Source organism: Leptonychotes weddellii, chromosome 13, assembly GCF_054177405.1.
Source record: "Leptonychotes weddellii isolate Sample4059 chromosome 13, ASM5417740v2, whole genome shotgun sequence".
Classification (NCBI taxonomy): domain Eukaryota; kingdom Metazoa; phylum Chordata; class Mammalia; order Carnivora; family Phocidae; genus Leptonychotes; species Leptonychotes weddellii.
Genome location: NC_138381.1, coordinates 50,839,025 through 50,864,167, shown reverse-complemented (window position 1 = coordinate 50,864,167; position 25,143 = coordinate 50,839,025). Strand labels below are relative to the sequence as shown.

General features: G+C 39.8%; 1 protein-coding gene and 1 pseudogene across 5 annotated transcripts in view; one reads left to right on the top strand and one right to left on the bottom strand.

Moving 5' to 3' along the window:
- ARHGAP28 (Rho GTPase activating protein 28) overlaps positions 1-25,143 on the bottom strand; it is a 187,059-nt gene that overhangs the window by 110,125 nt on the left and 51,791 nt on the right. Inside the window, exon 1 of one of the 5 annotated variants that reach the window (XM_081801589.1) lies at positions 9,115-9,519. The exons of the other annotated variants lie outside the window; for them this stretch is intronic. The gene's annotated coding sequence lies outside the window, so the exon portion shown is untranslated. Of the gene's footprint in view, positions 1-9,114; positions 9,520-25,143 lie in introns of those variants that run through there. 5 annotated transcript variants of the gene reach the window in all.
- The window catches only part of LOC102727330 (chromobox protein homolog 3 pseudogene), a 3,640-nt pseudogene continuing 3,033 nt past the window's right edge, over positions 24,537-25,143 (top strand).

Below are 25,143 nucleotides of genomic sequence, written 5' to 3'. Positions count from 1 at the left end.
AAAAAAAAAATGCAGTTCCATTTTTTTCTTTATTTTACAGTTGGGCTATTATATTAATTTTTAAATTATGTGCATTGGTATATTATCTATAAATATCATCTGGGGATGGTAAAGGAGACAATGTGTCTGATAGGATTGACAGCCAGGGCTGTAGACTATTTTTTCTTTTCTAGAAAATCTCTCACTCCTGGCTTCTGTAACAATGCTAACTCCTGGTTTCCCCGAACATTCTTCATCTATTTCCCTGGCTCCTCTTGTGCCTGGCTCTTAAAAGTGGCAACGTTCTTCTGAGTTTCACCGCCCCACCCCGCCGCCCCGCATTCTTACTGATTTCTCTCTTCCTCTTCTACGACTTTGACCAACACTTATTTGCCAAACTGCTCATAAATCGAGACTGTGAGTTTTCCACCCCTTTCACTGAATTTCACACCATATTTTCAGTTGCCCACTGTGTACTACTTGGATTTTCTACCAGTGCAGTCTCTCAAATGCAGCTAGCCCCAAACAGAGCTCATTATCTTCCCTGCAAAGTCTGTTCCTCCTATATTCTCGTTTTTCTTGGCTGGTGGTGATACAGTTTACCAAGTCTGCCAAATTAGAAAACTGGGATCATTTTAGACCAGTTCATCATTTTTACTCTCCCAAAGCAACTGTTCACCAAATCCAACCAAATTATCCTGTATCTTGAATATTTCTAAAATCTAAAGCACAAGTTTTTATATTTTTTTTGCAATGTAATAGAGCAGCATCAAAGTCTTAATGATCAGTGTGATTTAAGACATCAATTCTACTTAAGTTATAAGCCTACAGAAATAATAGTTTTAGGGTGGTGGTGTTGGTTAAAGTGTCCAACTCTTGGTTTCAGTTTGGTCTGATCTCAGGCAAGGTGAGATTGAGCCCCGCCCACATCAGGCTCCGCACTTCCTCGGGGTGGAGTCAGATTGAGTTTCTCTCTCCCTCTCCCTTTGCTCCCCCTCCCCACACTCTTTGTCTCTCAAATAAATAAATCTTAAAAAAAAAAAAAAGGAACTAATAGTTTTAGGCAACTTAATGCACAAAAATGTTAAATATAAAGTTATTTATGAAAATTTGGAAACAACTAAAAGGAAATGATTTGGTTTTTTATTGTGCATCCATACAGAAGTGAATCTGTAGCCATTAAAATTATGCTAACGGAGTGTCTTTATTATAACAAGAAATGCTTTTCATAGTTTTAAATGAAAAATCGGGATCTAAAATTATCTTAACCATATAAAACGTGCAGGGAAAAGTAGAACAAATCACTAATGGCAGCTATCTCTCATGCAAGAATTATAGATTATTTGTATTTTCCTCTTAATATTTTTCTGTGATATTCCAGATTTTCCACAAGGCTCATGCTTTTCCTATAATTACTTTAAGTCCTTTTCAAGTCTTGTCAATGGTGCCTATACCATAGTTCAGCCTCCTAATGCACTTTCCTTGCTTCCTGTTTCCTTACTCCTCAGTCCATCCTCCAGGCTACTATGAAATGAATCTTTTCGAAGTGTGGACTTGTTCATGGAGTTCCCTTTCTGCTGGCTTCCTACCGTTCAAAGGTCCAGGAGCAAATGAGTAAGCATGTCATACAAAGGTCGGACGGCCTCTCTCCAAGTCTGTTTTTTCAGCTTCATCCCCTGCAATTCCTCACCAACACAGACCTTCCCACCTTTACTTGAACAAGCCATGGACTGTAGCATTTTTTTGCAAGGCTGTTTTCTTTGACAAGAATGTCCCTTTTTCCCCTTTGCTGCCAGGTCAAATAACATATTTATCCTTTAAGACTCCATTCAAATGCCATTACCTCTCTGAAGCTTTTGCTGACAGTTAGGAGCCATTTACACTCCCCTCCCAAATAGTTGTGGATACTCTATTTTAGCACTTATCCCTCCGCATAAGAAAGAAATGGCCAAAGAGAAGAAATTCCTCTTTGTAGGAAAATACTGTGTCTTAGTCATCATTGTATCCGAAGCCCTGACACAAGTCTGGCACTAAGAAAGTATTTGATGAATGACCAAATTAATGAATGTAGCCAAAAGCTGTAGGAAGAAAATCAGCAAGCACCTTGGATAAGCAGCTGGCCTGGAGAAACTACAGCCAGGCTGTAGTTTCTGACTAGACAAAAGGCAGAAGGAACCAGAGTGTGTTGAAAGCAGCAGAACTACCCAAGTTAGTTATGAAGGGGAAATGACAGATGGGTTATGCAGTGACTGATAACTGTTGGAGATTGTTAGAAAAGACAGGTTAACGATTATATTAAAAAATCTCTTGTGCCTTCGTATTTGAAATACAGAAGTCTCTGAGAGCTATGCCTAATACTTTTCATAAAGAATCAAAACTCTGATTAACTGTGTTTTTGAGTAGTAAAACAAAACACCCATGGGAACACCTATGGGAAGCTGAGACACCAGAGTAATATTCAAGGTACCTTCTCTTTGACTGGGCATTACAACTTTTTAAAATTTAATGCCTGGGCTATATTTCAGATCAACTGGGGCCCAGATATCACTATTTTTTTAAAAAACTCCCACTGTTGGGAATCGCTAATCTCCATGAAAACAATTTCCCCAACTGTAGACTGCATCCCTAAAAGGAAATGAGTATCTTCATGATTACTGTCCTTGTTAATCTCATTCCTAAAAAATGAGAGCAAATAACATACACTTGGTATCAAAGAAAGGTAAATAACAACAATGTAGCTTAAAGAACTTCTTCACTCAAGTTGATTTTTATTTTAGTTGATTTTTTTCCTGTATTCTCAAAATCCATTTTCAGTACAAAATTCAAACCTGCATAAATGATCATAGTGGAATACTATATTCCAACATCATTTTCGATATTTTAAGGCTAGAGGAAAAAACTTGGCGAATAAAAAATTTTATAATAACAAACTGAGCTCTAAGAAGAAAATCTGCTATTATAGGGATTTTTTTTTTCCCCATGGCTGGCTAAATTTTAATAGTTTTCAATGGCAGTTCTTGCTGTGGGGAGAATGTGTTCTAATCCTTTTGATATTTTAAATGGTACAATCTTACATTATTTTTCAGGGATTCACCTGAAATAGCAGAAACAATGGAATAATTGTCTTGAAGAATTAAGAGAACACTGATCAGTCACCCTAAGAAGGCAATCTGGTGGGCGAGTGATAGGAGGGTAGAAGAGGGACAACAGTGGGGACACTGGCTGGGAAGTGAGGCTGGTAGGGTAAACTGAGTTCCAACTTTCCCTTCCTAAGGGTTGTTTTCCTCTGAGTTCTCACATTTTACCCTAAGTGTAGCCAAATGCCCTGACTTGGGTATACACTTACCCCTTTTCAGATGCTGGCATAGTTAGGAAAATTTTCTTAAATTTTTCTTTAAGAGTATCTGGTCAGGATAGTTTTTCAGAAAAAAAATCTTAACTAAAAACTAGAGAAAGGTGGGGAAAAGAAAATGAAATGGTAAAAAACCAGAAAATTTATAATAAGAAAATTTATAATAAGCATATATATATGCTTTATATATATATATATATAATAAGCATATAATAGTATAAGTATGTGACCAATAGTGGCTAACAGTGCAGTTAGACTAGTATAAATTAGCAACTCTAGAAATCATTAATTATCCTGGTCACTTGATCTCAAAATGCTATTCTGTTTAACTGACTTTTCCCCCTCCACTTGAAGACAATCACCTTACTCCTGATTTCTCCCCACCACCAACCTCCAATAAGACTTCTCCTTATTTTAAACATTGTGTTATCTCCTAGGGGAGTATTTTTCAAAAAATTTTTAACCTCGACCTGTATCAGAATATATATTATCTCTCTATCCAACACACACATACATCATACATGCAACAAATATAAACTTCATCAAAGTCTCATTATGTGTGAGGTACCCTGATATATTTCCTTTTCTATTCTATTTTTTCAAATGCTGATAACAATCTATTAAATTGATACCATAACCTAGTACTGGGTAGCACTAGCAATAGGAAAACCAAGCAAAACCTGAAGATTTCCATCTTATCTAATGCTCACATTAACACAGAAGTTCATTTATAGATTAAGAGCAGAATAATGCCCCTTTCTTAGTTTTTCAACTCTGTCCACTTCTCTGGAATTCTCAGAAGCTACTGGTTGGTTCAGTTATTTCCCATATGGTAAGGACTATGACAAACCAGGGATATAAGAATAACGGAGTCACAATCAATTGTAAGTAGTGACAGAAGTCAACCAAATTCCAGCTGCTTACCAGCAGAGGAAGCAGGGAGCAGGGAGCAACATGTGCTAGTCTAAGGCACCATTTGGGCCAAAGAAGAGAGTGCTGAAGTTCAAGAATCCAGAACAATGAAGACATCTTTTCTCTATCAGTCAGTTCTAGTGCCAGAACAGGTAGCAAAACTGTGGGTGAAGAGTATGTTTTGAGTAACACCTTGGTCAGTCACAGGCCTAAGCCAATATCTTGTTTAAAAAAAAAAATTCATAATGGTATAAAAATTGTCCCCCACTTTGCTTGGGTAATTTGGATTGTATGTTAATTCATTTACATGAATTATAAAGAGACTTGAATGGGAGTGTTGCTTACAGGTGACAAAAGATGGGGGCCTAATTAGGAACTCCTATAAGAACCCTTACGAAAAGGGATTTAGTTCTTTAACAAGCACTGAAATTAATTCGAAGGACAGCTTATGAGGTAATCAGTTGGTTTTTTCCCTCCATGAATTTCCTTTCGGAAAAAAAATCAGCTCCTTAATGTCTTTAGGGCTCTGGCTGCCTGTAAGCATTTGCCGCTCCGCAGCTGCCTCAGCACAAATGGCGCTGGCTGTTCCTGGGAGAGACACTATTTGTCAAATGTGACATGAGGATGAAGTTTGAGGACAGGGGATTACAACCAGAGATCTTTACTCAAGATTGTCAAATGTGACCAGAATCAGAAAACACAATGTTTTCATAGGATTTTACAGAGGGACTTCCTCACATTCACCACGCATATTCATATTTCATTTTGATAACTTTGGCCTTTGTTTCCACCTGATTTTGTCTCTCTCTCTGTTACAGCATGTAGTACCTCCTGCTGTCTTGACACTGACTATGAACATGTCTTCGTTCCTTTTATAATCCAGTTGAGGGCAGGCGTGTGTTGCCCTATTCTTTGTATCCTTAACACCTATGACAGTACACACTTGGAGTTTAGAATGGGTGAACAAATAAGAAGAGAGGTACAAGGGATGTGAGCTTTGCTATGGGAGGAAGGATAGGGTGAAGGTTGAAAGCAGGGCAAGAGAAGCAAGGGGAGTTATGGGCTTTCCCCAGAAATGAAAGAGATGACATTTTAAGTAGCAAGCTTAAACCCAACAGGGCTCCTGGCCACTTACTCCCTTAGGGAGGAAACTTACTGCGAGCAGGGCTTCTCAATCTTCAAGGTGCAGAGAAATCACCTGGAATCTTGTTAAAATGCTTCTGACACAGGAAGTCTGGGGCAGAACCTAAGAGTATGCATTTCTAACAAAGTTCCCAGGGGTTACAAATACAGCTGGTCCACAGTTTAGACACACCTCAAGTATCAAGGCCCCCAGAACCTGTGCTCTAACATCTGTAACTGCATGGATTTGATCAAGGTCCTGGGAGGAAACAGATAACAAATTCAAACTGAGTAACTGAGATTTTACTAAGATGTGAGCAGCATTAGGGGATGCCAGCAAGAAAAACATTAAGGCCCTTAAGGCTAGCAACTGGGAGGAGGAGCCATCACCAGCCCCAGACCAAAAGGGGGAAAAGGAGGGAGAGGTTACCAGAACTAAAGAACTCTGGAGCTCAAACAGAATATTATGACATGAAAAGAGCTGTGTTCTTGGGTATCTTGGGTAGAAGAACACAGACACTTCCCAGGGAGTGAGAAAGTCTCACTCCTGTCCTACCTTCTGACGCCCTGCTGTGCCTCTCACTGGCCAGACCCAATTGGGACCTAGAGGGCAAGGTGGGGATGGGGGTGGGGTTGTAAATGACCCCCAGAGCACAGAAGGAAGGGAGAGTAGACTGGAGGGCACAGGGAGCTATCCCACAGAGGAACTTCTGACCAATTTAGCTATTCACTATTCCCTATGGTTAAAAGTAAAAAAAAAAAAAAAAGTATATACCCTTAAAACGGAGTCTGGCTTCATCTAAGGGGTCTACAGGATAAAAGACTGCAATGAGTCTGTGTTGCTTCTGTAGGCAATCTTTAGAAAGAAAAGAACCTCATACAGCTTGGTAAGTAGGGCAGCTTTAAAGATAAAAGAAAAACAAGCTAAATGCCTGAGGCAGAGGCATAAAGGAAGTGCTGGGAAACCATTAAAAGACCAGCTCAGGAAGTTAAGAATATAGTGGCCCCTTCAGATCTTGGAGAAACAGGACTGGCAGGTTGGGGTCAGGGGCAGACAAGAAGACCAGCCTTCACTCTGGTTTCAGAAGCACTCTGCCTAAAATCCTCCAAATCCTTTTTAGATGCAATATCACTGGTAGATTTCCAAGATTTGGGGAAGAAAGCAGACCCAAGGAAAACTAGACACAGTAAGCACTATGACTAGATAGTCAGTTCCTAAGAAAACTCAACCAGAAGTCTGGTAGAGAAGTCCAATTATAATTATATGTGTGTGTGTGTGTATATGAATATATACATGTACATACACATATTAGATTCCTCATTAGAGCTCCAATCAAGGCTCTTAGGAAAACATTAAGAAATGGAAAAAGCAACATCTTCATATTTGGATTTTCAACATGTTAAAAACTCCTCTATCTTTTACCCTAAAAAACAGTGCCTTCTCACCACCCCGGGGGATGTGCCATGCTCCTCATCAGAAATAGCGGGGACTGTACAGCAGTCCTTCCCAGGTGTGGAGGTCAGCCCAAAATGCCTGGTATCTCAAGGAAGTGAGAGCCCAGTGTGGACCCTGACTGATGAGTCAGATCAGGGTACCCTTTGCCAGAATATGATATAATGTTGACTGGCTCTGCCCCTCTTCACCACCTCCACCCCCTTCCCTAAGCCCATATTCCAAGAGATACGGGGTAGTCAGTTCACCACTAGCCCCAGGGGGAACTGTCAGAAGAAAAGAAAAAAAAAACAAAGATTCTAAATTCTTGGTTCTAGTTCAAATGAAGAGACAAAGTTGTTTTGAAAATAGATATGAACTGGCAGAACAGGTTCTTTGTTTTTTTGTGCGTGTGTTCGTGTGTGTGTGTGTGTGTGTGTATGTGTGCGTGCGTGCATGTGTGCATGTGTTTACTACCCTGGGAAGAAGGGAAAAATTTGGAGAGGAAAAAGAGCATTACAGGCAATTAGAGAACATGCATTCTGTGCCCCACCCCCAGAATAAAGCCCCAATCTATTAGGGTGGGATTTGGGGTCATCACAGGTTTTCCCCCCAGAAGTTTGGGAGGATCTGGCAAGATGCTTGCTTGCTTCTGCCTCCCTTCTTTCATTATTAAGGGAGACAGATGCAGAGACATCCCACGTGGCAAGGGCAGGAAGAATGAGTAGGGATGAGCTTGGTGGGCTAAGGCAGAGGAGGTCAGGAGTTGCCTGCCTTGCCTAGGGGTGCCAAGGTTAGCTGACAGAAAGAGGAGACTGATTGAGTCTCCATCTGGCTGGAGATAAAGGTCCTGATATCAGGGGCTGCAAAGTGGGTAGCTCATACCAGGGAGCCAGGCAGGAGGCACACCCATGCCCACAGAACCACGTGAGCATCCCAGAGGCTCCTCACCTAATCCCACCGGGGTCAGGGCATCAGTTTGGGGCTCTGAGAAGTCAGGGGAAGGAGAGGGTGCTGATCCAGAACACAGGTCCCCTGACTGCCTCTAGAGCAGTACTCCTGAAAGCAACATCCGATAAGGAGGGGAAGGAGGGGAATGGAGACAAAGATCCTAAATATTCCTGAATCTTAACCAGAAGTAACTTAGAAAGCGCTAAATTGAATGGAGCAGACTGGCTGTGGCTGTGACTAGATTAACTTTTTCTGCTGTCAGAAATAGGGAATTAAGAGTTAGAATATAAATTTTGTTGCCAGGTATGAAAGAAAATTATATTCTGTGACTGTGAAATTCATGTGCATGACTAAGACTGATTGATTTTCCTCAGCTTTCATTGCTTAAATGTTATATGTGAATATTCAGTTAAGGTCAAATTCTATCCAGAAGCAGCAGCCCCACGGTCTGACTTCTGCAAACGCCGGAGAAGCAGATCCTGGCTGGCCATCTGGCCTTGACCTGGGATCTTACCTGAGCTCTGATTTACAGGTGGGATGGCTTCCTAGGTCCAGCCCAGGCTCAAAAAGCGGTGCCCTGCCTGGAAGCACCTGGGCCCATGCAGGTCATTGGTCCTGCCTGAGAGGTGAAAGGCACCATCAACCCCTACTCACACGTGAGACCATACCACCAGCTCTGCCACTCACAGGAGACCCTGCCCCTTCTGCTCAACTCTCCTATCTTCCAGCTTGCTGCAGCCTCTTATTTCTTCTACAGTTTCCCAAACAATTCCAGTTCATAAGGATCTCTCATATAACCTAGGGACTCCTGGGTTCCACGTCAGTGACATTTTGGGTTCTCTTTGATTTACTATTATAGCAAGATGACTGAATTTCTGCCAGAGATTTGTTAGAAAGATGCACATTGGCCAGAGTAATTTTGAAGCAATAAAGAATTGTCAGGGGTCTGCATCAAGTCTTGACAAACACATTTTCACCATTAACTAACCCATTTTCCCAATTGTGAGGGTCTTTAAATGCTACACAAGGTGAGGCAAATATTTCTGCTCTCCACAAGGACTGGTGAGCAACTGATTGCAGGATACGTCTGCTTACTTCCAGAGCTTCAATATCTATCTTAATATGCAATTTGGGGGAATTTCCCAGATAACACGATGTAGGGTTGTTTTTATATGCAGTATGCAGTGCACCCTTCAATAATACCTGGGACCAAACTAAGTTTGATTTTTATAATGGCCTACAAAAAGGTCTGGGCTCCTGTGTTGGCATGACTATATGTTAGGAACAGTAAACGAAAAACTTCTACTATAAAAGTCGGGCAAACGTTCCTTGAGACTTGTGCTGGAGAGAAAGGAAATGAACATACCAAATCAGCAGATGGATCCAGATGTTCTGACCCCTGCTTAAGCTGCAAAGTTAGGCCAGTGCTTTGCTGACAGATGTGAAGTAGTGATTCTGTAAGAGAAAGGGAGGGAACCCTAAAAAAGTATAGTCTTCTAAATGCACTAGAATGAACTGCTGTGATAGTCCCATATCCTCTAATATCAGAGAATCTATTATTCACAGTACCATCTAGCTAGGAACTGTATTACATTCAAGAAAGTCTGATAAAAACATTTCCAGAGAATACAGCACTTACAAAGGTATTTAAAACAGAATAAAAGAGAGAAAGTAACCCTAGTCAATGTGCATTTATACTCAGTAACTATATAAAACACTACTAGTGCCCAACATTGGGTGAAATACCTGTTGAATACCCTCAACAATTCTATGAAAAAAATTATCAGGACTATTATAATTTCTTTTTACAGATAAAAAAATAAAGGCTTAAAGAGAGTTTGTCACTCATCTGAGGACCCATAGCTGGTAAGAGTAAGAATGTAAGATGTAGGATTCAAACTTAGGTAGCAGGACCTCAAGATTCAAAACTCTCTGTCCTGTGCCTTGGGTATTTTCCCCCAGGCTACTCCCAGTGCTGTTACTTCTCATGCAGTGGTCACTGCTAAATAGCTGTCTATGAATAGGCAATATGGCCAGTTTTTAGAGAAGTTCCTGCTGACTACTAAGAGCACGCCACAATAGAATCAAAGCACTCACACATTTTTAGTACCTAGGAAGCCACCAGTCAAGTTTTCAAGACATTTCACAAGAAACCTGGAGCTATTTAAGGACTTATCAGTCATTTGATGTGCATTCAATCACTGCACTAATTTATTTTAAAACTAGAAATGTAATATGCAAACTTTGTGAAAAAAAAATCCTAAAAAAAGCTGGGACATCTAACAACTGACTTATGAGTGAGTTATACATTATCTCTAGACTATACCAATCTTTAGTTAATTTATAAAGAGCAAAGTATTTCCCAAGTTTGGAGCTGATCAATCCTCTGGTAGTGATACTAGTAACAATCAACAGCTAATGGTTTAGCCCTTGTCGAAGGAAGCCAACATAAAGAACAGCTTAGAATCATGCTGACAGAGGTCCACAGGGTAGCCATCAGATTAAAACACCACTGAGGAGGGTCATACCTTCAATACTGGTGGCTCTCCTGGGTTTTGTCCCTCATCCTCTTCCAATGTCCACTTGTGGCACCCGAGCTCCTCCCCATAACCTTATCCATTGTTGTGGCTTCACTTACTAGCTGAGGATTCTCTAATCTTTGGCCAGATCACTCTTGAGCTCGGACTCTTCAGGATGTCAAATCATCTTCATATGTTTGACTCATCATGTCCAAAACTCAGCCCCTCCCAACTTTAATCACTCCTTTCCCCCAGCCTCAGGAACAGCATCACTACAACCCTGCCATTTTTCAATTCTCTCCCTTCTTTGCCCACCATTATTGGACAGGTCCACAAATCTGGCCTACCTCAGACACGTCTCTCAAATCCATCTTTTTTGATTTAGTTGTATATCTAATATACAAATTTATGATATATTTAGGCTACTGCACACCTAACTTGTCTCTCAATATTTGGCTCCCTGCCATTTTAATATCCTTTACATACACCTGCAAAGGTTGCTAAAACAAAAATTATATAATGCCATTTTCTTGTTAATAATCAGTAGATGAGGCTAACCCAACTGTTTGGTAGAATGATCCAAATCCATTAGCTGGTATAAATGTTTCTTTACAACCTGCCTTAGCTTACCTTTTCTAACTCATCTCTATCCCCCACTCCAATCATATTTGCTGAAGTTCATCCATAATAATCTAATCATGGATCCCTTAAGTAGGCTGGTCAACAGGAGTCAATGGGGATGAGAGTATAGTGGTTAAGAAAGGGCTTTTCAGTTGAGCTGATGTGAAATGAATCACAGATTTACCTCTTACTGATATAGTAACTTATGTGTCCACTCTGAGACCTGACTTCCCCTTGTCTCAAAAAATGGGATAATAACATAAGGTTATTATCAGAACTAATTAAGGCAATCTGTTAGCTATTACAATAATACCTCATCATCAGGTATATCTAGAGCAAATTTTCAAAGAAGAAACACTTTGTACAAATATATTATTGTTAGTTAATTGATGATGTCCTCAAGATTTGTATTCTTTAGTTTTTAGAGGTTCTTGAAGAGATGGTTTGGAAAGAGGACTGAAATAGGTTGGTAGCAATTAAGAACTATCCTGCTGAATCTCTTATACTCCCAGTTTTCTACACCACTGACTTAGTAATCCACTGAGTACAGAACTAAAATTTGCCTCATATTTCTACTTTCTTTACTGTGTTGTATCTCCAAATACACCTCAGTACAGAAACTTCATCCTCTACTTCTTAACATCTCAACATTACCTGGCCCACCACAAGATTCTTGGTAGACCTTCAATAAATACTGAGGTCAGCGTGAGTCATCAGGCTACAGACTGCTAATCCTCATGATAAATGCCCAAAGTTAAATGCATGAGCTTCTGGTGTTGCTCAACCATGATGGTTTTTTTCTAAGGAATAAAGATTATACTTCATAAAAGGAAAAAAAAAAATGCTTTACAATTCCTTTTGTCACACTGTACAAAGCAAAATGCAAATTAGCATGAACCTATGGGCACACATATTAAAATTAAGATTTGAGCAATTAATTATTTTAATTGCAATGTTGATGAACACAGTTCATAACACGAAGGCCATATTTCTCCAGGTTATCTGCACTACTTGATACAAGTAAATATGCACAATGCTTATAAAAATGTTGACTAATATTTGACTGCAAATGAAAAAGGCTGTGAGTCTGGGCTCTAGTTGGATACCACCACACAATGCCTCCTTAGGAAAATATTCCTCTCTAATATTCTGTCTCCATAAATCTGTAAATGTTTCCTCCGATAGCCTTGTTTTAAGGATTCAAAAAATCGTGTCCATAAATTATTCTGAGCTTCACCAATATAATTACTAGCAGTTACCATATACCAGGCACCATTCTAAGTACTTTACACATACTAACAAGTTCGATCTTCATAATAACCCTATAAGGTAGGCACTGCTACATCCATTTTACAGATGGGACAAAGTGAGGTTTAAGAGAAAAATTCACTAGCCTATGATTATAGCATTACTAAGGAGTACAGCCCAGATTTGCACACAGCTCATCCATTCCCAGAGCCTCTGCTCTCAATCACCATACCATACTTCACTCATAAAGTAGAATTCAGCACATGCTTTGGGAACTGGAAAGAAGGAGAAATTACTCCCTATTAAAGTTCAAGAAAGACCTCAAGGAGAAGGATGTGCAAGATTCTGACTGGCAGAGATGGAACAGGAATGATGTGCATTCTAGTCCCTGGTGAACAAAGTCACACAGCCAGGCAGATGCAGGGAACGGGGTAGGATAGACAAGGAGTCTAGTTTGGCTAGTGATGCAATAGAAAGCATAGCTATGACAACTCTTCAGATGCCACAGGAGGACACTATGGGGCTTTAACTGATAGGCTATGCAAAATTTTCTCAACAAGGTAACATGAGTTAAGACATATTTTGGGAAGATTAGTTTTTTGTTTTTTTTTTTTAAAGCTTAGGAACATTTTTCTCAGAAGATCATTTTCCTTACTTAGTCTAACAGACTATTTTGGATAATAATCCAACTCAAGAAATTCTCCACTGGGAGGCCTAAGGGACTGAAACTAACAGGATGAAGCTTAATAGGAAAGGGGATGAAGTTCAGAAACTTCAGCTGTCCATGTTTAGGATGACTGCTTCCTGGCAAGAGTAAAGTTCATATGAAAAAGATGAAGAGATTCTGGCCAAATTCAAGGTCAGTACAAGCTAAAAGCACTACATGGATGCCAAGAAAACTAAGTGAAAGATTAAGCAGCATAGAAGTATATCACACAGAAAGAGGAGATGATTATCCTAAATACAGCAGAACTGGAATTCAGCTCTGGGCACCACTAAGGGTGGATGTTGACAGCCAGGACTGAATTCAGAGCAGGATGGATGAAGACAAATGGTCAAGAGGCTGCGCCACGTGTGAAAATATTGAAAGCACTGGAGAAGTTTAGAAGCCTCCAAGGAAGCATGATCGCTATCATCAAACATTTCAAGAACTGTCTTGGGAAGAACAATCTGTTTAGACTCACAGTGTAAAAGCAGAACCGAGAGGATAATATAACCAATGAATCAACTGATACTAAAGACCAGGTCTCCATGAGTTACATGGGAAGAAGGATGTTACCAAAGTAAAGGAAGCAATCAGTGTCCAATGGGCGCCCACAAGCTAGCCAAAGACAAGATAATGCTTTTTTTTTTAAATTTTTTTAATTTTATTATGTTAGTCACCATACAATTCATCATTAGTTTTTGATGTAGTGATCTACAATTCATTGTTTTCATATAACACCCAAGTGCTCCAACCTGGTGATGGGTATTAAGGAGGGTAGGTACTGCATGGAAACAGTTTTTTTTGTTGGTTTTTTGGTTTTTTTCCTCTTTCTTTTGTTTTTTGTTTTTGTTTTAATGCCTGTAGTTTTTTTTTTTAATTTTATTATGTTATGTTAATCACCATACATCATTAGTTTTTGATGTAGTGTTCCATGATTCATTGTTTGCATATAACACCCAGTGCTCTATTCAGTACGCGCCCTCTTTAATACCCATCACCAGGCTAACCCATCCCCCCACCTGCCTCCCCTCTAGAACCCTCAGTTTGTTTCTCAGAGTCCACAATCTCTCATGGTTTGTCTTCCCCTCCAATTTCTCCCCCTTCATTTTTCCCTTCCTGCTATCTTCTTCTTTTTTTTTAAACATATAATGTATTATTTGTTTCAGAGGTACAGGTCTGTGATTCAACAGTCTTACACAATTCACAGCGCTCACCATAGCACATACCCTCCCCAATGTCTATCATCCAGCCACCCCATCCCTCCCACCCCCACCACTCCAGCAACCCTCAGTTTATTTCCTGAGATTAAGAATTCCTCTTATCAGTGAGATCATATGATACATGTCTTTCTCTGATTAACTTATTTCGCTCAGCATAATACCCTCCAGTTCCATACACGTTGATACAAATGGCAAGATTTCATTCCTTTTGATGGCTGCATAATATTCCATGGTATGACAACACAATGCTTTTAAAAAGAAAACTCACCTTGCTGAGTATGGGAGTATATAAATACCAAAGGAAAGATATTGAGAACCTAGTCTTCAGAAATTTGGAAATGTCGGCGTGAGGGGAGTGTTGAGAGGGGGAGAAGAGAGAAGGAGGGTGTGGAATTTGAGCTGGACTTCGACAGATGAATCAGTTTACAACCTGAAGTGGTCAAGTAACTGCCAAAAAGCCAAATCTTCAGTAAACAGAATTGTAAACAGATTACTGAAAATGCTTATTGAGTCCACTTAAGGCTTAAGGACATACAATAATTCTCTGTAATACATTCCTTCTCAATTTTTTGCAGTTTATAGGGGGTAATGTGATCCTTTCCCTTCTTTTCTCTCAAAAGTATCCCCTACACACACATGCGCGCGTGCGCACCAAGTCTCATATATTACCGTGGAAGAAGAAGATACTACCTTCTCCTTCAAGAGAGTAGGTGATAAAAGGAAGTAAAAAGTCAGAGAAAAGAGAATATGGGGGCCCTGTTAATAAGGAGAAACAGCCTTCCTTGACTGTTCAAGGTTCTACAGCAACTTCCACCAATATCTCAGGAGTTTTCCTATTACCTCCAGACTGAAAAACACAGATAACAAATTTTGTCATTCACTCAGCATTGTGTGGGAGAAAATGCCCAGGCCTCAGAGTCAAACAAATTTTGGTTCACACTCTTGCCCTGACACTCATCAGCTATATAAAATGTGGGCAAGACACTTGGTCTCCTAGTGCCTCAGTTCCCTTATCTGTAAACTGTGGATAACCACTCCTGCATGAAGTTTTTGTGAAGATAAAGGAAACAGTATTCATAAAATGCCTGCACCCATTCTATAGTTCTACTCATCATGACCACCAAAACCTAAAGATTGCTAGTGGCGATGTTCTGATAGCTCAGGCATTTCTGGGACTTTGGAAATTAGACTTCTTGAAAAAGCTCAAAATGAGCTTGTCTAATATTGGGGCTTCTAATTTCTTCTATTTCATAGATTAGAGAGCAGTTTTGAAGGAATTGCAACTTCTTAGTGGTAAGGGATATCCACAGACCTCCCTAATTCAAAAGGAGACTGCACTTTGGTGTGTTTTGTTTTGTTAGAAAAAGGAGGGGAGGAGGAGAAGCTGCAGGGGCTGGGGATGGATCAAGTGATAAGTCCTGTCATACTTTAACTAAAACACACTAGAAGATTCATACCTACTGAATAATTTGAGGTTGGCAAAGAATGAAAGACAATTACTATATGCTATTATTTAAAAAGAAATCTTTTCAAGTAGGTGAACTGTTAGCCTGCATTTTAACTATATTGCTTCAAAGCATCCTGTCTGGAATAGTCACATAGCTCTTTGGATGCCCTACACCAGCACGAAGGCTCTCCTATACTATACTCCTGCCATCACAGGCAGCACTGTGTCGGGTTATTGCCTCCACGTCTCCAGCATTCCTTTTGAAGTTTATGGAGACATTATTTGGAATGAGCTCTGTAAGTTATGGAACAGGAAGAAACATCTCCTTTAGCACCTACTTATTCCATACATTTCAGATAGTTATGTACCACTTTAGTAGACAAATAACTGAAATATTGTGCCTTTCTGTCTTTTTAAACAAAATAATGGGCGCTTCACGTCCCAAATAGTGATTTCTGTGAAGTACCAGGTTGGATTCTGGGGAAGTCTCCTTTAAGGTGATGTGCAGCCGGGCAGGAAATATCCTTTCATTTCAGACCCCAATTTTACTACTATGTATATCCATATGAGAAATCTAGAAAGTTTAAATCTTCATGTTCATTTAATTGAGTACATCTAACATATGGAGTATTATGTAATCTTCATAGCTAACAGAGAGAAGACCCGTTCCTCTGCTCACTTACAAACAGTTTGCTTGGTACCTGAGCTTTGTAAACCTATCATTTATTCATCACTAAAGTGCCCTAGCAATGAATGTCCATCTCATCAGCACTGACATTGTCTAAACACTCCTCTCAATGGTTTTTGTCCCCTTAAATAATCCACAGGCTTCTATATCACTAAGAAACAATTCCCTTTTGCTCAATCCCCCCCTTCCTTCTGTTTAGATAAGCACTTGGGGGTGATTGTTCTCAGTGCAATCTTCTCTCAGGTCTTATCACCAGGTCACACTACACCTTCAGAGATAGCCGAAAGGCTGTTATACTCTGTCTCCTCTATATACTCTATACTCAAGATGGTGGTGAATTGCTTCCCTATGTCTTTACTATAATAATACTGTACATCTTCACTGAACTGCCTTCATGCTCTCCACTTCTGGAAAATTTCCAGGGAGGGTCTGTGTTTACATCAGCAAGACTGATTCAAAACACCACCTCTGGGGTTTTAACAGGCTTTGAAACACATTCCTGCACTCTGCTCAACTCAGGTCCGTAGGAGGCCTCCCAGTAAATCTGTTACTTTACTTTGTCATTTTACTTATTGCAGACGGGCACTGATTTCCTTGTAGCTCATTTCATAAGTAATTTTATTTTTCTAAAATTTCTGCTGGAACCTTGGATAATAGAATCTTGCATTATTATGCCCATTGTCTTCAGAACTCCTTCTCTGTAAAGATTCTGCTTGCTTAAGTAAGCTAAGCATTGTTCTGTTTTCCATCTGATTTTTTTATCCTTCAGCTTTAGGATCATAAAAATTCAGTCCTTTTTTATATTTTGCAATCTAAACACAAGCCTTACCCTGTTAAATTTGCTTTCGGTTAGCACAGTTACTATTCAATTAATCCCTTAGTTTATAGTTTAACAAGTGCCTTACAAAATTCTTAAGAGATAGGATGTGTACAAAGGGGGTTGGGCAGGGAGCAGTTATTATATGCAGAACTATGGGGGCTATCAAAACAAAACTGTAGAATGTCAAATTTAAGAATGATTTCTAGGGGTGCCTGGATGGCTCAGTTGGTTAGGAGTCTGCCTTCAACTCAGGTCATGATCCCAGGGGTCCTGGGATTGAGCCCCATGTTGGGCTCTCTGTTCAGTGGGGAGCCTGCTTCTCCCTCTCCCTGTGGCTCCCCCTGCTTGTACTCTCTGTCAAATAAAGAAAATCTTAAAAAAAAAAAAGATTTTTAACAATAATGTAAATCCCTTTTACTTACAAGATTTAAAGTAAAATAAAGACTCCCTATTTAATCATCAAAGCACACCAGTATAAAATTATTTTCACAAATAAGCACATCAAGCATATCCTAGACATTATGCTGGAAATGTATCACCTATCATAGACCTTGGTTTTGCTTACCACACTCTGAAATCTAAAGCTAAAACTAAAAAGAAAAAAACAAAACAAAACAAAACGCTTACCCCTCCCAACTCATACCATACAAGAAAAGCAGTATTTCATCTAAATGGTCTTTCTTAACACACTCTAATCTAAAAAGAAGGCTCAAAAGGGCTAAAGTAGACTCTACCTTTGATTACAAAATATATCAGTAAAACAATCTAAAAATGCATTGGCAAAATATAAAGATGATGCTACACAACCTTTAAAAAGAACCCAGAACACTCTAAAGCAAATGATTCTAATTTGAAGAAAACGAAATTCAAATAAACAACAAAAGCACCCGTCCTAATACTTCCCCTTCCTGTGAAAGACAACGCAAAGGACAAAAACAAGAAAAGAAAGAAAGAAAAAAGAAAAGAAAGAAAGAAAGGAAAGGAAGAAAAGAAGAAAGAAAGAAAGAAAAAAGCGCCTGGGTGGCTCAGTTGGTTAAGCGACTGCCTTCGGCTCAGGTCATGATCCTGGAGTCCGGGGATCAAGTCCCGCATTGGGCTCCCTGCTCGGGGATCAAGTCCCGCATTGGGCTCCCTGCTCGGCAGGGAGTCTGCTTCTCCCTCTGACCCTCCCCCCTCTCATGCTCTCTCTATCTCATTCTTTCTCTCAAATAACTAAAATCTTAAAAAAAAAAAAAAGGAAGGAAGGAGAGAGAGGAGAGAGAAAAAGAAAGAAAGAAAGAAAGAAAGAAAGAAAGAAAGAAAGAAAGAAAGAAAAAGAAAAGACAAGACATATAAGGAGTCACTGACAAAAGGGCTGTATGGATAACAGTGCTCTAAAAATTAAATATGAAAGGAGGTTAACAGACACTGTGGAAACCTTTCTGGGAAGGGCTGCATTTCTGTTTCTTGAAATAGGCCTTCTGCTTGCTATTAATCAGACTAAGGCTGGCTTTGAGAGTATGCCTTCGTTAGAAGGTACTGATTTCTTGAAGAAGGATAAGGGAGGAGTAGGCGGAGGCCAAGAAAAGATGAGAAGAAATGGATGGACAAAGGCAGCACACAAAAATCCCAGGCACAGTACTTTCTGCAGGGCAGGTATGCAATGGGCATTCCCTCCCCACCCACCTGTCTTCTCTAGAACCAGGGCAAGAACACAGCTGCTTCTGCTTGGCGCCCTTTGTCCCAACATGGAAAACCAGAGGAAAGGCTTGGTAGCCTGACCAAAGAAATACATCAATTCCACTTAAGAGTGAAAGTGCTTGCTTGGGTAATGGAGTCTCCCTCAGTAGATGTTTCCAAAATTAATCTGGAAAGACTGGATTAGAGTTTTATTTTTTTAAAAGATTTATTTGCAAGAGAGAGCACAGGGGAGCAGGGGGGAGGGGCAGAGGGAGAGGGAGCGAGAATCCCGAGACTCTGCACTATGCATGGAGCTCCATGCAGGGCTTGATCTTAGGACCCTGAGATCCTGACCTGAGCTGAAACCAAGAGTGAGATGCTCCACTGACTGAGCCACCCAGGCGCCCCTGGATTAGAGTTTTAAAGGCTCCTGCCTTTAAAATTCCAGTTCCTCCAAAGCAGGAACTGGAATCAAAAGACCTTTAAAATTCCAGTTCCTCCAAAGCAGGAACTGGAATCAAAAGACCTCTAAGCCATTCATTTTTATGCATCTATTAATATTCCATCTTAACTAGTCTTCCCAAATTAGTAACAGGGCTTACCGACTCTTCTCCTATATCTGAGCTTTAGAAACGTACAGCTACCCTGTAACAAAAATCTTCTTTCAAAGGTTAAAAAAATCACAGTTTACTATCACTTAATATTATGTACCTATAACCTAATAATAAAACCATAAGCTCCACTTACACATTCAATTAAAAACGGATTAAAAACAAGCTATAGCAACCATCTACTCTCTTCTTTCCCCTCTTAAATGAAAGAATCAGCTAAGGAAAGAAGCCTGTAGCCCAAGTGATTGATCAAAGAAGTGCTCTCAACCTTACCTTTTAGGAGGTTAAAAGTCTCACGGATGATATTCTTAAGGGAGAAGTACAAAACATCTGTGCGAGCATGTGTCCTCATGGCCCAGAGGTGGGGAGGCCATCCTCCCAAGCACATCCACCACCCCACGCCCTCTGAGCACTGCCTCCCTCTCTGAGACAGGACAGTGCTGGTTGCCTCCAGCCCAGCAGCAAAGAAACAAAGGGCACTGGAGTTTCTTGCAGGAGGAGAAAGAATTCCCACTGCACGGTAGCTATTTAAAGAGGTAGTGTCTGTGGGACAGTTCTGCCTCCCAGCCTTCCCGTTTGTGTCCCAGCTCCAATTTTCACCCACTTCCTAAGGAAGAATGCAAAGTGGAATCAGCCTCGAGAAGGCTGAGATTTATGAAAACCCGTGCAGTGTGAGAGGGCAAGTTTTAGAGAGTCTTCCCCTTTCCTTCTTTTCCTCACTAAACAGATATGAGGCTTTATTAAAAGTATTTTCAAAGTCAAAAGCAAACACTGTATCTATCATGATTTGATAAGTATTTCCACTCCAGAAAGAATTTTAACCTGAAATGCAGGAACAAAAGATTTTGTAGATAAAAAATCCAACATGTCATAATGCATCCAAGTCATAGTGCAGAGCAAAAATGTGTACCTTATGGTCAGAAGGCAAGGGCTTGATTCAAAAAACCTTTGGGATTTGCTAGCTTTAAGTAAAGAAATTCACCCAATCTCTCTGGGCCTCACATAAGAAATTCACTCCATCTTTCTGAGCCTCATTTTCTTTGTCTGAATAAATGGGAATAATAACATGTACTTTACATGTCTATTGTGAGAACTGCAAAAGACAACTGTAAAAGACCCTGTATTTTGCTTTATATAAAAGTCAGATCATGCTGTCACTGCATCCTGGCATCCAATTTCCCAGCTGCTGTTACATAGTATCAGTCATTAGCAGCTGGATACAAAGAGCTAATACCTCCCCTCTCATCTCTCCAAAATTATACTCTGTATGCATTTGTTCACTTGCCTGTTATCTGACTTCCCCAATGGTAATAAATACTTAACAATATTCCCAGAACCAAGAATAGCACTTAGCATTTATTAATATACAATAAGTACTTGTTAAATAAATGAAGAGAGAAATACATAATTTCAGAAAAATCAAGCAAAATGCTCTACACACAGTAAACCTGTAACTTATGAATTAATGAATGAACCACAACTTTTTTTCTACAGAAAAACATCCCAGGAAAAAATGCAATATAACAGAATTTTAAGACAAGTTGGAGCTCTTAAAAACATTTGACATAAATATGACTATATGTTTTGTTAGATCACCCTGTTCAAATACATTATTAAGATGGTTAAGGTACAGGTTTCTTACAACATGGATATGAGTTACAATATTCAGTATAAATTAATTCAGTGAAAAAGAGTTTACCTTAGTTTAGAATCTACCTAAAATCCTTCCTCAGGCCTCTTTCTGTTAAAAAATGGAAACTCCTATCCTCTGGTGCCCTTCAAGTTCTAGTGTGTAGCAGTGGGATTTGATAAGGACTCATTGATTCTTTTTTAAGAGCATTACCCAGACAAGGAGGATACAAACCTGTGGTCCCTTGTGGTTCTTATGATCCAACTACTAATGTTTCATATGACATAACAACATGCCGGGAGACAGGATAGTCTCAGGGATCTGTAACAACAGATTTAGTTTCGAGCCTTCACATCACTGCCTCAATCCAGTTCAGGCCACGAGAGACTAAAAATCAATTCTTTGATGGCTGCTCATTAATTTATCACGTGTAAAGAAGAAAGTGACTTTAGTGGATACTTCTCCCTTTTATTAAATTACCAAGAGAGGAAAGATCCTGCATCTTAAAAGATCATGTAAAACATAATTCCCTCTTACTTTAAGGATTTCTCTTGCTTTGCTTGAGAAATAGGACCTTCCATGTCTCTCTTCCTTTCCTCTCTGCCTTCTCTCTTGGCTCCCACTTTATAGTTAGAGTAAGAGCTAACTACAGATCTTTTGGGAAGTGTTAAAAATGGAAAATAAAGATTTAAAGTTTCTCACTCTGAATGAAGTCATTTTGGTTCCGCAATATGAGGAAGCATTCCATAACCACTGAGCCTGAAAGCTGTATTGCTTTTGGCCAACAAGAAAGAATCTCTGAAGAACAGAGAGCTGTGGTCATATAAAAACAGAATTTCCTGCCTTTAACAAGTATCTATACTCTTTTTCTGAGCTCAAAGTTTCAGACATTGTGACATGTTGTTTGCCACAAACCCATTCCTTCTTTCTGATGCAGCTTCCCCAGTGCTAGAGGCATTTTTAATTGATTAATTACAGATTCTAAAGAACTTTTGAAATAGATTTTTTGACAGCTTCCAAGCAGCAAGGCTTTCTCACCTTACATGTAGCCTCTGCCCTGACAAACACCAGTCTTCAGGGAGCTTGTAAGTTGAACTACAAGGGTTATCAGATGTGGCTTAAATGCCTCCTGGAACATGTACATTTGACCCTGGGGGGAGGGGAACGAATTGTCGAAACTGCCATCCAACAGTCATCTGATGTAAGAAGAACCCTTGGAAGTACCCACCTGGAAGCTCTGCCATCCTCCCCTGGGGATGCTAATGGACCACTAGCTATTTCCTGTAGAACAGCTTTATTGTCCCGGTGACTGACAGACTTAATCAAGATACCACTGTGTATTTGTTTAGCAAACAAAAAGAAGATAACTTCAAGATACTGATTAGAGGGTTCTGCTATGCTATTTCTATTATTATAGTCTCAAGTATGTATCTTTTTTTAAAAAAATTTTTTACTTATTTATTTGACAGAGAGAGAGAGTGGCAGACAGAGGGAGAGTGAGAAGCAGGCTCCCCACTGATCAGGAAGCCCAACGTGGGGCTCGATCCCAGGACCCTGGGATCATGACCTGAGCCGAAGGCAGACGCTTAACCGACTGAGCCACTCAGGCACCCCTATATATCTCATTTTTAATAAACATTTATCTAATGCTACAAAAAACATAAAAATCAATCTTTAAGGGAAGATAATTCATAGGCATGACTAAAAGGAACAAATATCATAGAACACATTATCTCAAAGTCTGCCATTCCTAGGTATGTACGCTGCACAACAGAATAATAATGAATGTTTCCTTTTTGCCATCTGCTGTTTTATAAGACAGCTGATTTCCTGTGAGCTGACTCTAGCAATTATGATTAATGAGGAATAAAAGAAGTAAAACAAAGTTACATTCAAAGATCAATCTTATTGATAAGGATGTATTTTGATAGCAAGTTAATTCTGAGAGGTTAGGACTATTTCTTTTCCAAAATGAGAGAAAAAGAACATGATTATTTGTCAATTCATGAATTGGTAAGACAGGTACAGAAGTAACTATAAGCACAAAGGTAGTGTGTACTAAAAGGGAAAGTATAGCTTAATATCAAGAGTGCAGGGCATGGGGCGCCTGGGTGGCTCAGTCATTAAGCGTCTGCCTTCAGCTCAGGTCATGGTCCCAGGGTCCTGGGATCGAGCCCCACATTGGGCTCCCTGCTCAGCGGGAAGCCTGCTTCTCCCTCTCCCACTCCCCCTGCTTGTGTTCCCTCTCTCGCTGTGTCTCTCTCTCAAATAAATAAATAAAATCTTTAAAAAAAAAAAAAAAGAGTGCAGGGCATGAAGTAAGAAGGGCATAGATCTAACTGGCTTTGCCACTTGCACACTGCGTGAGTTTGGGCAAAGTTAATCCTTCTACGCTTTGCTTTACTCATGGATAAAACAGAGATCACAATAGTGCCTGCCTCCTAGGACAGTGGTGAAAAATAAACAAATTTTGAGTACAAATCCTTAACAGAGCACCTGGCTTTTGAAGTTCTCAATAAATAACACTGATACAAAAGAAAAAGATTAAAAGAAATACTTAAATTGCCATGGACATCCAAAGGAGAAAGACAATTCCATCCATAAAAAAGAGATACAGAATTTTCTAGCCAGGAAACTCCTGTCTTGGGATAGTTTGAATATACACGTTGTCCTTGACTTATAATTGGGGAGAGAGTACCTGGAAAGAAGAGGGGCCACTGCCACCCCTTATCTCCCAGTTCCCATACCGCCTTCTTTCTGAAATGCCCAACCATGGTCCTACATCCAATCTCAGCCTGTGTCAATCCAGGGCATAGTAAATGACCTTGGAGTCTCTTCTCTCCCTCCCCAAAAATTGCTTCTTGTTCAACAACAAAGATATTCTCAAAGGCTACCTTAGTATGTAAAAGAAAACATCCAGAATATTCATAAAAACTAAAATTTCTGTTTCTGGTCATGACGGATTAACTGGGAATGGAGTAGCCTTCCTGCCATACAACTGGAAAACTGGATAAAATATGTGAAAAACTGCTTATAAATATTAGAAGAAAGTATGTGATCCCTGAGAGAAAGGGAACAACTGAGGTGAATCCTACAGTTATCCCAGCTTTCATCCTGGATGCACATTCCAGACTGGAAGCGCAGTGAGAGGAAACCCAAGAATACTGTGGTCTCACTGAGCTAAGGGGACACAGAACAGAGTTCACAGAGGCTAAGGGAGATGAAATTTTCTAGGACAATACCAGACAGGAAGAAGCTATGCAGGGCTCAAGAAATCCAAATAAGGGTCTCTTTGAGTTTGTTGCTAAATGGTAAGTCACACATAAACAGGGTTAACTTCATAATGCTAGACAAAAAACGAATGAGGATCTTTAAGTTAAATGATTCACAGATATCACAAAGAGCTAGGAGACACCTGGGTTTTTAATAGCTAGAACAGAAAGTCTGTGTTGAGCACCTGGGGTTCAGGTCCCAACCCCAGAAGAGTCTTTAGTAGTAAGATAACTTTAAAGTATCAGTTTAGTAATATGTCTAAAGGTTACTGTAGACCTGCCCAAACAAACCTTTTAAGAGAAAGACAACAAACTTTACACTGAATAAAAGCAAACAAATCAGGGAGACGCCGCAGACCCGGGACCCGGAGCAGCTCGGAGGCGGTGAATAATAGCTCTTCAAGTCTGCAATAAAAAATGGCCTCCAATAAAACTACATTGCAAAAAATGGGAAAGAAACAAAATGGAAAGAGTAAAAAAGTAGAAGAGGCAGAGCCTGAAGAATTTGTGGTGGAAAAAGTACTGGACCGACGTGTAGTGAATGGGAAGGTAGAGTATTTCCTGAAGTGGAAGGGATTTACAGATGCTGACAATACTTGGGAACCTGAAGAAAATTTAGATTGTCCAGAGTTAACTGAAGCATTTCTTAATTCTCAAAAAGCTGGTAAAGAAAAAGATGGTACAAAAAGAAAATCTTTATCTGACAGTGAATCTGATGATAGTAAATCAAAGAAGAAAAGAGATGCTGCTGATAAAAACCAAGAGGCTTTGCCAGAGGTCTTGATCCTGAACGAATAATTGGTGCCACAGACAGCAGTGGAGAATTAATGTTTCTCATGAAATGGAAAGATTCAGATGAGGCAGACTTGGTGCTGGCAAAAGAGGCAAATATGAAGTGTCCTCAGATTGTAATTGCTTTTTATGAAGAGAGACTAACTTGGCATTCTTGTCCAG